General features: G+C 48.5%; 1 long non-coding RNA gene across 2 annotated transcripts; it reads right to left on the reverse strand.

Moving 5' to 3' along the window:
* Positions 1-742: 742 nt before the first annotated feature.
* Positions 743-13,312, reverse strand: LOC112583624. 2 transcript variants are annotated; one of them, XR_006549329.2, is made up of 4 exons: positions 11,879-13,312; positions 10,715-10,906; positions 10,498-10,601; positions 743-2,168 (listed from the first exon to the last, which is right to left on the reverse strand). It is a non-coding gene; the product is annotated as an uncharacterized LOC112583624 (long non-coding RNA). The 2 variants fall into 2 exon arrangements; XR_003107706.3 differs by lacking the exon at positions 11,879-13,312 and having other exon boundaries at positions 10,715-11,323.
* Positions 13,313-14,244: the final 932 nt, after the last annotated feature.

A 14,244-nucleotide genomic window follows, 5' to 3' on the forward strand; every position in this document is an offset into this window, starting at 1 on the left:
TCCCATCTCCAGCCTGGCTCCCCGTGCACATTCACAATTCCGGGGTGCACACGGGGCAGTCTGCAGACAGTGGGTGGGGTGTCCAGGGCATCACCCCATGTGTTTGCCCACTGCATTTTTTAGACTCGAAAACCATACTTATTCTCTTGCTGTGCTGGGCTTAGTCGCTCAGTCGTGTCTGACTCTTTGCGACCCCATGACCAGAGCCTGCCAGGCTTCTCTGTCCATGGGGATTCTCCAGGCAAGAATACTGGAGTGGGTTGCCATGCTCTCCTCCAGGGGATCTTCCCAACCCAGGGATCGAACCCAGGTCTCCCACATTGCAGGTGGATTGTTTACCAGATGAGCCACCAGGAAAGCCCATTCTCTTGCTATGTATGTGGAGTACAGTTTATGACAGCTGGTCCTCACTTCTAAACAAGAGCAATTTGGCTTTCCACCATTTCAAAACAACAAAATTGGTTTTTCGTTTGTTGTAATCTGTGGGGGGAGCTGTGCTGGGTCCCATTGCGGCACACAGGCTCTGTTGCTGTGCACGGGCTTTCTCTCTAGTTGCGGCGAGTGGGGGCGACTCTTCGTTCTGGTGCGTGGGCTTCTCACTGCGGTGGCTTCTCTTGTTACAAAGCACAGGCTCTAGGCGCACGGGCTCAGTAGTTGAGGTGCGTGGGCTTAGTTACTCCAAGGCTTATGGAATCCTCCCAGATCAGGGATCAAACCCAGGTCCCCTGCGTTGGCAGGTGGATTCTTAATCACTGGACCACCAGGGAAGTCCCCAGGATGGGAGTTTTAAAGGATCAGACTTTTAAAAAGTATGTTGCAGCCATAGCTGCAGTTTGGACATCAGGAGTGGAGCTGGGTGAAGGGGTGGTGAGAGTATTGGATGTCTAGGACCCTGTCTTGGTCCCTATTAACAGTATCCATAGTTGTGAGGACAACTCAAGCCGCTGTCTTCTGTGTTCATCTCACGGGTGGGTGTGGAGGCAGGAGTCATTCATGAAGATCGTGAGCTGGCAGGTGCCAGAGATAGAGAAACTCAACGCTGCACCCAGAGCCCCTCCCCTTGATATCCGTCACCGCTGATGCCAGGGAAGCTAACTTGGGGTGGCAATGAGATGGGGCGTGTGGGGAAACGGATGCTGTCTTGCAGCTGAAACTGCTTCCTCTATGTGTCTTTTCCTGCCCGGAACACAGACCTGCTTCTGGGGGCTGCCCTGGCCGCTACGGCACCGTGATGGGGCAGCCACGAGGGTGACAGCTGCCATGCTGAATTGGCAGGGCGACTGAGACACCCCGGGCAGGTGCCTGCCTTCAAGCTCCTTGTTGTAGGAGAAAAAGACACCTTTGCTTGTTCAGGCCACTGTTGGTTGGGCTTCCGCTACCTGCAGCTCAAAGCCTTCCTGAGACAGTCCTCATGGGGGTAATACAAATTCTGGCTTTTCTGATGCATTTAATGAAAAGACCACAAATAACCACTTCAATGGCCTCATCAAAAAAAGCATCACGCGTCGAGTACGTAGAAGATGAGCAGCTGGTGGGGAATGTCCTTTAAGGAAGCAGCAACCCTGTAGGGAAGAGACTGAGAATTCTATAGTTCTCCACCCACACCTGCAGATCTTCAAACTATGACAAGAGTACCAGGCTGGGGGAATCCTCCAGGCAGGGTCCTCAGAGTGGGGCCATGGACCAGCTTTAGGGAAGGGACATCACTGGGGTTGTATGAAAGTTATCAGTACATGATGTGTGCAAATTCTTGGAAATTTAACCAGAGCTTTTAGCAAATATACAAAGAGCCTCAATCATGAAGGACCACAGTCACCTTCAGATGATCCAAGCAAATCAGCCTGCGCCAGAACCTGGTCTTTTCTGCCGGGTATTACATCAGGACGTGTATCAATGTCAGGAAAACTTCTAAGAAGTTAACCCTCAAAAGGACAAACATTGTTTTCTTTTTCTTTTCTTTTTTTTTTTTAATGATGGCATCCTCCTGAGTTCACAGCCCTTGTGAGATTCCTGGAGAAGAGCAGAAAGTAGAAATGCTTGACAGGTGAAGCCTGGAGCAGGTGAGATTCTTCTGCTGGGACTCTCTTGCGGTCAGTCTACGAGGAGGGTTCATGAGAAATAGCATATTTGCATCATCTCCAAGTGTCTCCTCCCTGATTTCCTATCAGCTGCAGGGAGAATAAAGAAACAGCAATCATACCGTGAAGGAATTGAGCATACCTGAACCAGGCGGTCAACACCCTCATCACCAGTAAGGGGTGTTGGACCGGGTGCCCTGATGGGGTGCCCTTTGCAGGTACGGCACCCCCATACAAGTTGCTGCCAAAAATGCATAACCCCCATCTGCTCCTGAGGAAATGTGACATAAACCCCAAATAAGGAGCCATCTATTATTTTCTAAAAGGCCGGTATGAGGGGCTATTCTTGCAAAAAATAAATCCATGTTGGGACTTCCCCGGTGGTCCAGTGTGTAAGATTCCGAGCTTCCACTGTAGGGAACCCAGGTTGGATCCCCGGTCAGGGAACTAGATCCCGCATGCCACAGTGAAGACCCAGTGCAGGCAAAAGAAATACATATTTTTAAAAAGATTTTTTAAAATGTCCATGTCGTAGCAGATGAAGAAGAGCCATAGAAAGTCCAGATTAAAGAAGGCTAAAGAAACAGGACAACTAAATGCAATGCCTGATCGTGGACTGGATCCTAGACCGGAGGGAAAATGCTATAAAAGACGTTACTTTGGGTCAACTGACAAATCTGAATTCAAACAGTCGATCAGGCAAAAGTGTTGCATCCACGTTAAATTTACTGGTGTTGGTAACTATACAGTGGTTTTATGGTTATGTAAGTGGACATTCCTATTCTTAGCAATTATGCACAGAAAGGTTTAGAGCTAAAGGGCTGGGTGTTTGCAAGTCACCTTTCTAATGGTAGAGAGAGAGCACACAAAAATAGTAAACGGGTGAAATATTAGCAGCTAAGTTTGGGCATACAGGTGTTCTTTATAGTAAAAATTTTGGGCAATTTTTCTGTACTTTTGAAATTCTTTCAAAAAAGAAAACAATCTAAAAGGCAGGGCCCTTCCCTGTGTGGGTTGGGGAGGTGACGTGGGGGAGACAGGACCATGGAGAGGCAATTGGTGTCCATGTCAGGCAGCGGGGTGGGGAGGAAAGAAGAGGGCAGCTGAGAATCAGTGATGGAATCAAACGAAGAAGGAAAACAGGTCATCGGGAATCATTCCACTAATCTGCATCAGGGATTCTCTCATCCTTATGACCCTGGAGCCTCCCTAATTCTTATTTAAAAGTCTTACATCTTGGAATCTTGAGCCATTTGGCTGATAAACAAGCCTCAGTGTTCTTGAGTGGAGGGAAGCAGACCCTCCCAGTTTCCATTATTGATGTGGACCAAGCCATAGCCAGAAAGCCCAGGAGCCACTGGTGGGGCAGACAACCAGGCAATGCCATCAAAGAGGCGGGTCCATCAGGGAGTCTAAGTTTGAACAAAGGCCAGGTTGCTGCTGCTGTTCACTAGCTCTGCACAAGGAAATGCCCACCAGATGCAGATGAACAGGTGGGAGAAAGTGGGATTTGAGCAGGAGGACCTGTTCCTGTCCCCAAGGGCCTGTCAACGGTTCCCTTTGTTCCCAAGTGGCTGCCTGCCGCTGATCATCACTTCCCCGCCACGTCAGAAGGAAGCTGTGCACAATGCGGACTGATGGTAATTTTTTTTTCTCTTCTAGCTCTAAGAGCATCTTCGCTTTCAGCCGCCTCAGTGAAGTGGAGTTGAGTCATAGAGATGAGCAGAGATACCCAGACAGCTGGGTAGAGTGAGGACAGGGCTGAGAATGGAATCACCAGGGGCTGGAGGGCTGATGTCAGTTAGAATGAGGACACACAGGGGCATCTCCAGGGAACACAAGAACATGGTCCTGCCAGAGGTCAGGGGTCAGAGCGCCCGAGAAGGTCCCTGGTTCGGAGGCCTGCTCCCTGCCCACACCACCTGCCTCCAGCAGCTCTTCCAAGACTCTCGGAATGACAGGTGAGTGTGCTCAGTCGCCAAGTCATTTCCGACTCTGACTCTTAGGACCCCATGGACTATTGCCTGCCAGGCTCCTCTGTCCCTGGGATTTTCCAGGCAAGAATACTGGAGTGGGTTGATTTCCTTCTCCAGAGGATCTTCCCAACCCGGGGATCAAGCCCACGTCTCCTGCATCTCCTGCATAGGCAGGCGGGTTCTTTAACACTGGAAAGCCCCTAGGAATGACACCATCACTCAAAATTCTGCCCAAGAACCACTGATCAGTCGTGATCAGTCAACTATACCCACTCTCTGGCAAGTTGTTCTAATTGATTTTTAAAGGATTTTTCCCTAGACGGCTACTTGGATCAGGTAACTGCACACAGCTGGCTGGGAAGAGAAATGACAGCTGGCATTTATGCTCCGGGCAGCAAGTCTTTGTATTTCTCTGGCCTTGTGACCCCATCTGTGCTTTTCAAACTAGAAACAAATATTTTTAATGCTTCTGAGAAAGGATAAATGTCTGAGGATAGCCAAGAACATCTCAAAACCAAGGAATAATAAGGGAGGTTTGACTCACCAACTATTAATAGCCTCTTTAGAAACAACTGTAATGAAAAGAGTACTCTTGGCACATGAAAAGAAGCCATTCCAAAAATATATGGGAATTTAACACATGATAAAAGTGGTATCTCAATGGGAAAATGAAAATTTAATTAATAGATTGTGTTGGCATTATCAAATACTTCTCTGGAATAAAATAAACGTATATCCTTTCCTCATAACATAAACAAAACTGAACCCTTGATGGATTAAAAATCCAAAGGTCAAAAAAAGAAAATTCATATTAAGTATTAGAAGAAAATTAAGGGAACTATTTATTTTGGAGCAATGGCAACCTCTTTAAGACAAGAAACTCAAAACCATACAGAAAAAAATAGACATATTTGACTCTATAAAATTAAAATTTTGGAAAATATAACACAAAGTCAAAAGGCAAATATTAGACTTATTTATTAGATTAGATTTATTTATTAGATTATTAATATTAGATTATGCTTATAATATACAGGTAAGTATAAGTTTAATATCACTTAATATCACAAAAACACCTACTAATTAATTTTTAAAGACAACCCTAGGGACTTCCCTGGTGGTCCAGTGGTTAAGAATTTGCCTTGCAATGCAGGGGACACAGGTTTGATCCCTGGTTGGGGAACTAAGGTTCCACATGCCGAGGAGCAACTAATCCCAAGTGCCACAGTTACTGAGCCTGCTTCACAATTAGTGAATCTGTGAGCATACAAAAGATCTCGTATGACAAAACTAAGACCCAATGCAGCAAAAAACTAAATACGTAAAAATATATATTTTTAAAGACAACCCTAAAGAAGATAGTCACAAGGCATGAACTGGCAATGCCCAGAGGGGAAAATTCAAACGGATACAGCAAAAGAGTGTACGTTGGCACATGAAGATCACATGAGGAGTCAGGGAAATGTAAATCAAAACTCCCATGAGTTGTCATTTCTCACTTTCCCCCAGCTCCTTATATTGCAAATATTGATATTTCCCCCCAGGCTGTGGTTTGTGAAGTCTGATTTATTCTTTTTAAAAAACGTGTGGTTAGTATTTCTTACACTAAGAAATATTGAGATTGGGACAATTATGCAATGTCGCTCAGCCTAACAAGCGCATGTTTCCCCTTCTTCATGAACCCGAACTAACTCAGCATCCAGAACGTATTTAGTCAAGGGTCCCAGCCAAGCAGCTGAAGTAGGAACCTAGAACAATGAGCTCTTTGTGGCCACAATGCTCAGCGAGGCAGCTTCCTCAAGTAAATTAACTCAAGACAGTCTTCTGGGGAAAAGTTGGGGGAACCTTGCATTTTTGTTCTAGCTCTCACCATTTTTAAACAGGCCTTTAGAATTTTCTCTGCATTTTGGATTCTATATCAGACTATGGTTTGAATGACAGTTTCTGCATCTTCCATAATCAACCCATTCACTCAAATAACATCCTTCACCCTTTTGTGGGCTGCACCCCACAGGCCAGCAAGCTTCGTAGCTGCCCGGCCTCGAGACCGAAGAAAGAGACCAGAGACAACACAGAGACATCAATGGTTCACTGGACAGAGGATCTTACACAGGGGTCATGGAGTGACACCCCACCAGGTGCGGCAGACCCCAGCCAGGACATGGCAGCAGTCTTTGTTGCTCGGGAGAGAAGGAGGCTACTGTTTATTCAGGGAATTGACATCAGGTGGGCTCAGAGTTACCAGGGACTGTTGAAACCCTATAGCGGAGAGGGCTGGCTGGTCAAGTGAGGGAAGCCAGCAATTAGTCAAGCAGGGAATACAGAGAACAAGAGAAAGAGACATCTTCAATGGTCTGACCATACTCCTATTGTTTCAGTGGGTTTTCCCCTACACTCCCACGTAGACTTTTAACTCAATCTGTGTAGGACGTGATAGGATCAAAGTAACGATACCCTTTTGCATATTATTGCAGAATATCCCACTTTCCAAACTCATAAGAGAATGAGTCACACAACCTGGAGAGCACTAGACCACAGTGCTTATCTGAGTCCAGGATTGACTTGAGGGAGTCCTGATCACCAGAACGGCATGCAGATCCCACCTTTACCGTGTGCTGCCTGGGGAACCCTGGTGATTACCTCACCATAGGTCCTGACTATGCAAACATCCACCTCCAAGGAGGGTCCTGGTCCTGAGTTGACTTAACCAAAGAAATAATATGTTTATGACAATAGTAGGAAGTCAGTAGATAATCATCATGATTTCTTACATGAAATGCCAGACAACTGAAGGGCACTGCATAGCAGAGTGATATCCACATGGTATTTAACCAGTCAGTATTCAGGGATAAAGATGATGGGAATGGAGGAGCAAGAGCTGATGTAACCAGGGGGTAAGCTGCCGTGCTCTCATTCTCTTTACACTGGGCACAAAGGTGATGCAACAGTACCTGGACACACCAATTGTTTAACGAAAAAAGCAGCAGCTGTCAAATCCAAGGGTAAGGAGGGGAGCTGAGTGGACAAGTAGCACCCATCTGGTGGACAGAAACGGGTCAAGGGTCAGAAGAGAGGAGTGAAACCCAAGAAACAGGCTCCTTCTTTCTCCTCCCTATGCTGCTTCCCCTCTTATATCTTCGGGTCGCCTCCATCCTTACAAATCTGGACCACTTTAAAAACAGTCAGAACAACCATCCTGACAAACTATTAATGCACCTGAATCACGTTTGCTTGGGTTACAGAAAACAAATCCAGATAAACTATTCACACAATTCTGTCTGCTTCCACTGCAGGGGACATGGGTTCCATCCCTAATCAGGGAACTTACTAAGATCCTGATTTTTTTTTTTTTTTTTTTTGGTGCAGCCAAAAAAAAAAAGTTTAAAAGCAAGGCCAAGACTGGGAGAAAATATTTGCAACACATATATCCAATTAAGGACTTGTATCCAGATTCTATAAATAATGTTTACAACCCATTAACAAGACAACCCGAAATTTTTTTTGAAAAAATGAGCAAATGACTTGAGTAGACAGTTTGGCAAAGAAGAAATGCAGCGAACAAGCCAATGAAAAAATGCTCAATATCATGTCACTAGGAAAATGCAAACTAAAACCACTATGAGATATCCCCACTAAAGCTGGTAAAACCAGAGACTGACCGTACCGAATATTAGCAGGGATGCACAGCAGCAGGGACTCGGGGTGTTGCTGCTGAGAATGTGAGGGACAGCTTACTTGAAAACATCTGGTGGTTCCCTCAAAGATGCCCTCTCTCTACAACCTAGCAACCCTGTTCCTGGGTACTCGCCAAGAGATTTAAATGGAAGCACTTGTCCACACCAAGACTTGTCCATGCAGGCTCGTCACAGATTACTCAGAACAGAGAAAAACTGGTGGATGGATTGAGAATGAAACGCCTCCCAGCATCTAATGATTCACGCAGCAAAGTGGGGTCAGCACAAGGGCAGCCGGCCAGGAGTTAACCCAACTGGGAGACCTCAGAGAGGGCGATGCAGCCATGAATGTTGGGCGGCAAAGGACTTCCCTCAACCTTCTTGTTATGGGGATTTCTCAATAAGCCTGCCCCAGGAGAGGACGGCTGTGACTGGACACTTTCCAGCCTGGCCTGGGCTCGGCTGGGGCACCAGGATGGGGGCAGAGGGCCTCTCTGCTGGGGCTCTGGACTTCAGTCCGTGTCCCTGCACCTCGGGGCGGGGCTTTCTCGTGGTCCCGCCTCTCCCAGGAGTAGGCTATCTCCTCGCGTGTCTCCTCACAGGCAGAGGGCCTCTGTTCCTCCAGCCTCACCCTCCAGCCTCGGTCTCCATCTGTGTTTTCTGCTGCTCCCTCGGTGACTGCAGGCTTTTGTTCTGTAAGGAGAGCTTTGAGGGCTTCGAGGAAGCTTTCTCGGCTGCCTGCCCTGCCCCGCCCCGTGAGCACGGCGCGGTCCCTGCGGAGAGCCCCGTGGGTCTCGGCACCCACGGCTCTTGCCCTCAGCTGGCCTGCTCCGTGCGTGCCTGCCGCACTTCACTAGAAGTCTCGGCTCAACTCCTACCCAGCTCTGCCCCGTGACCCACTCTCCTGCCCTCCTTGGAGGCCTGTCTGTCTTAGATCTCAGGCAGCTCCTTGATGGGCTTGGAATGGTTTTGTAGATCTGTCTAGACTTCTCCTGTTAGGATGAGGGTGTGACTCTTTCCAGCTTTCTGCGTCCTAAATGAAAGCCAGAATATCTAGTTTATGGATTTAAAAAAATTGGAAGGTTGGGGGAGTGACAAAATGTGAACAGCTGGAAATACTGGGCAGTAGGAATATGGGCTTTTGGTATTATTCCTCATGCTTCTTTGTATTTGTAAAATTTCAGGGACTCCCCTGGTGTTTCAGTGGTTAGGTCTCCTTGCTTCCACTGCAGGGGCATGAGTTCCATCCCTGATCAGGGAGCTAAGATAACTGCAAGCTACACAGTGAGGCCCCCAAATTTAAAAATAAATAAAAATTGAAATAAAATTTCAACAATAGAAACAATGTTTATATTAATTTATATTTAAATATACATTTATAATGAATATATTTATATTGTTTAAAATATTTATAATAATTTTATAATATTTATAGACTTCCCTGGTGGCTCAGACGGTAAAGTCTCTGTCTACAATGCAGGAGACCTGGGTTCGATCCCTGGGTTGGGAAGAGCTCCTGGAAAAGGAAATGGCAACCCACTCCATTATTCTTGCCTGGAAAATCCCATAGACGGAGGAGCCTGGTAGGCTACAGTCCATCGGGTCACAAAGAGTCGGACACAACTGAGTGACTTCACTACTATCTTATAACATTTATAAATATATTCGGGGCTTCCCAGGCAGCACTAGAAGTTAAAGAATCTGCCTGCCAATGCAGGAGATGTAAGAGACATGGGTTCGATTCCTGGGTGAGGAAGATCCCTTGGAGAAGGGAATGGCAACCTACTCCAGTATTCTTGCCTGGAGAAGTCCATGGACAGAGGAGCCTGGAGGGCTGTAGTCCATAGGCTCACACAGAGTCAGACATGACTGAAATGACTTAGCATGCACGCATAAATATCTATTTATAAATAAACAGTAAACATCTATAAATAAGTACTGCTGCTGCCGCCGCCAAGTCGCTTCAGTTGTGTCCGACTCTGTGCGACCCCAGAGACGGCAGCCCACCAGTCTCCCCCATCCCTAGGATTCTCCAGGCAAGAACACTGGAGTGGGTTGCCATTTCCTTCTCCAATAAATAAGTACATATGATGTCAATTCAGAGGCAAACTGGACAGAGCTGTGGGTAACCTGGGAACCCACCTCTTTTGGTTGGCATTTGAAGTTGGGGGCGCAGCCTCGTGGGACTGAGTCCTTCACCTGTGGGATCTGATGCTGCCTCTGGGTATGTAGTGTCAGAACTGAGTTACATTGGCGAGCATCCAGCTGGTGTCATGGAGGACTGCTTGGTTGGGGACAACCCCCACACATCTGGTGGCAGGTTAAGGAGAGACTCACAGGAGGTGGAAGCAGCGTCTTCCTAATACACTGCCCATATTTTCCCTCTGTGGACATTTCTAGAGCCAACCTTTGAAAGTAAAGGTTAAGCTACAGACGAGGATATAAGCAGTAGTTGCTTGGAAAGTTTACCGAGGCCAATTACACAAGACATGCACCAACCAAAGTCAGTGTTTGCATGTAGCCACATCCTCTTTGCCCAGAACCTGTACTTACCTAGGAACAGGCCAAGGGCTGAGTGTATTTGAGGTTTGGGCTCTGCTCCCTGGGAACTGACTACCTCTAAGAAATATTTGGTGACTTGGACTATTTCCTCACTTCCTTGTATTTCAATCCAGAGACCAAGTCAAGGAAAAAGTCACCTGGTCTCCAGGGCACACCACCCACACTTCGTTTCAATAGGCTCAGAGACCAAGTCAAGGAAAAAGTCACCTGGTCTCTAGGGCTTCTTCTTCTGTTTCAATAGGCTCCCCAGACCCGGTGTCCATCCTTTGCACGCCTGAACTTCAGTGGGGTCTCCCCCATGCGGTGGGCACCTGGAGGAAGGCAGATGCCCCGGTTTAACATCCGGCATATGCCACCCCCACAGGGGCCCTTCTGTCCCTCCTCCCGCAGCATCCAAGGGAGTCCCCAGCACTGCTGAGCAGACCTGCAGCATCATCCTCCAGTCAGTGCAGAAGGTGGCACCTGAAGTCTGGGGAAAGGGCGCCCAGTAAGATGTGAGCATCATCCACAGGCAGATACTTTACAGGTGTGGGTGGATCTGGTGCCAAACTGAGTCAACCGTGTCGTACGTGCCCGGGAAGAGCCAATGCCATCCGGGCAGGCTGAGTACGTGAGTCTGTAAAACAGATGAAAGGACGTGAGGTCCAGCTCTTCCCCGGCACATCTGCTAAGATTCGCTTCAGCAAATTCTTCCCCAGAGTGAGGGGTTTCTTCCCAGGTTTCTCTGTGCCATCTGTGTGAGCCAGGGTTCTCCAGAGGAACAGAAGCAACAGACCCCAGAGCTTGCTTCCTCTCTCCAATGGGTGAAGACACAGCAAGAAGGCAAGACAGCCTCACCAGGAACTGAGTTGCTGCCACCTTGACTTTGGACTTAGAGCCTTCAGAACTGTGAGGAATAAATTTCCGTTGTTTTGACCACCGGGTCTGGGATATTTTTGTTGCAGTAGCCCAAGCATGTGTGTGAGTGTTAAGTTGCTTCAGTCGTGTCTGATTCTTTGCGACCCTATGGACTGTAGCCCACCAGGCTCCTCTGTCCATAGGATTCTCCAGGCAAGAATACTAGAGTGGGTTGCCATGCCCTCCTCCAGGGGATCTTCCCGACCTGAGGATCAAACCCACATCATATTATGTTTCCTGCATTGGCAGGTGGGTTCTCCAACACTGGCACCACCTGGGAAGCCTGTAGCCTAAGCAGGCTAAGATAAATAGGTCTATTTAAAGATTATATCTTCTCTGAATAGGTATGGATCACATAGGGAGCAGAAACGGTGAAGAAGCAAAGTTTAAGCAAGGCCTCCTCCCTTTCCAATCCACCTGGCGCCTCTGAGCTCCGAGGACAAAGGTTCAGATGGAGACTGTTTAACCTGGGGCCGTGGAGGGACTCAGCCCCAGGAGACTCCACCCACTTTTCATCTGGGGCTTCCTGTGTACTTTTCTAGGGCAGACCATCCGTAGCATGTATTAGCTTCAGGGAAGGTCCCAAGGCCCACAGGTAATAAGAACCACTTCTCTGTAGGCTCTGGGTGATACAGATACAAAAACTTGCCAGATGTGGACCTTTCCCTGCGAAAAAATGACAGTTTCTCACATGGAAGGGGCTGATGCATGAAGTTCGGTGTTCTCAACAGGGGGTGGTATCTTCACCCCGATTCAGAAAACAGAAGGAGACGCAGCTTTAATTCCTAGAAGATGCTCAGGGAGCCTTCGGACAGGGGCACTTGATGCCTGCAGGAGAGACTGGCTGAAAATGTGACGCTCTTGGAACCCTCGTTGGCTGCACCTGAGCAAACATGCCCTGTCGTGGTGTCAGGTCCATGTGGCTGCTGAAAGGACGGTCTATCCACCCCGCCCCCTCGACACAGGGTGATCTCTTTAGAGGGACCACATTCTGCTGATGGCTGGTGAGACGGTGCTGAAGCAGACAGGCTGGCCTGCACAGATACTCACCCTCAGAGCCCCTCAGTGTCCAAAGGCTGAGGTCAGCCTGCAGAGAGTGTGGCCCCTATAGAGATTGGGGCAGCAAGGAAAGCAGAGCCCATTGAGAGTAAGGTGTAAGAGCTAGATGGCCCCCCACCCCAGGTAAAGTCAAGCCCTGAACAATGGGAGAAGCCCCCGGAGAGCTTCCAGAAGGGCCTCTGGTGCTGGCCTGAGACTGAGCCAGTCTGAGATCATCAAGCTGGTGTAGGACCAGGCAGCACTCCCCTCCCCACCCTCTGGAGGTTGTTTTGAGAGCACAGAGTGAGGAAAGTGCCCGTGGATTTTGCCTAGGTTGAGAGACAAACCGCCGTGAAATTAAAATTCAGTGTCATCACGGGAAACTCGGCAAGCAGCACAATTAAGAGCGTTACTTTCCAAACAGAAAAGAAAGAGTCAGCATGATGTAAATCATGACAGGGAGAGTCCAGGGAGTGGTACGGAATTTGGGATGAAGGCTGGGAGGACTCCCGAGGATGAGGTGGGGAGGGGCCCAGTTGGGACTTTAGGGATGAGCAGAAGCATCCCAGGAAGAGGGAGATGGGGGGAACTTGCAAGCAGAAGGCAGAATGACTTGAGGAGCCGGGAGACAGACAGTCCCTGAGAACCGGACTAAGAATCCAGAGGCTGGAGGGAGGAAGGAACCAGGAAAGGGGCAAGAAAGAGCCAAGAGTGGGAGACAAGCAGGTCCAGAATCCTGAAGGAAGAAACTGGAGCTGCCCAGAGGGGCAGCAACAGCTTTGAAGTGAGGCGGGGCTGGGCTCACCCAGGTCACCAGAGAAAAGCGGATAGACCACCTGCAAGGGAGTGCCGAGCACAAGGTCCAGGAGGTGCTGTGTGCTCTGGACACCCGCAGAGATGGAGAGGCTGCAGGAAAGGGCGCTGGCCTCATGGCCCAAAATGGCAGGTCATGAATCCACTCGAGCAACACCCAGGAGCACATGTTATCACCTGGCAGGATGCTAATTTTTTTAGGTGGTAGTCAGGGACCTCCCTGGTGGCTCAGATGGTAAAGAATCTGTGATGCCAGAAACCTGGGTTTGATCCCTAAATCAGGAAGATCCCCTGGAGAAGGGCATGGCAACCCATTCCAGTATTCTTGCCTGGAGAATCCCATCAACAGAGGAGCTGGGGGGCTACAGTCCATTGGGGTCACAGAGAGTTGGACACAACTGAGTGACTTTCACAGGGATAGTAAAGAAATAAAAAGGCCAGGACACAGGTGCTCAATAAATTGTAATTACGTCTTGCTTAAGAGCATTAAGATCGGAGGAGACTGTGTATGACAATCACCGACGATGTGACACTAAGGATGCTGGCCGGGAAGATGCTAAGCAGAATCCTGAAGCATCGGGAAATATAAACAGATTTGTTTCCACTGAGTTTGTACAAAGACCTAAACCAAGAGCAGAAAGGTGATTCCACGTGATACAGTGTGGTGAACCAAGAGGAAGGTTGGATTAAGGAAGATAAGGCTAGTCCGGCAGCAGGCCTCTGGTCCCCCTCGGTACAGAACTTGAGTTCTGGTGCCCGAGTCACGTGACCATCTGTGGCTAACGGGGCCAAGGTTTTCTACTGTCTTCCACGCAGTGGGTCGGGTCACACACAGTGGATCGCTCGTGTCAACCAGGTTAGGAAACATCTCACTCCAGGTAGAAGCTGGAATTGATCTAAACCAGGAAAATCTAGCAGAACCCTCGGTTGGAACGGAGAGAGAAACACTTCACAGCAAGACCTGTGATAGAGCTGCTGCCGGCCTGTCTACATTCGAGTCAAGACCCTCCAGAGAGGGGATCGCGGTTCCGTAATGTGAGTGAGACAAGGACCTCCCCGGAACAGAGAGGCAGAGTCCAGGGTGTCACGCAGCCTGGAGTGGTGGGCTGGCCCTGTGCTTTGCTTGCTGAGACATGGCAGCATTTATCACTCGCGTGTGATCCCGTCCTCAGAGCGTTTCCTTTCCACCAAGGTTCCTTTTGGCAC

Source organism: Bubalus bubalis, chromosome 3 (genome assembly GCF_019923935.1).
Source record: "Bubalus bubalis isolate 160015118507 breed Murrah chromosome 3, NDDB_SH_1, whole genome shotgun sequence".
Taxonomy (NCBI): domain Eukaryota; kingdom Metazoa; phylum Chordata; class Mammalia; order Artiodactyla; family Bovidae; genus Bubalus; species Bubalus bubalis.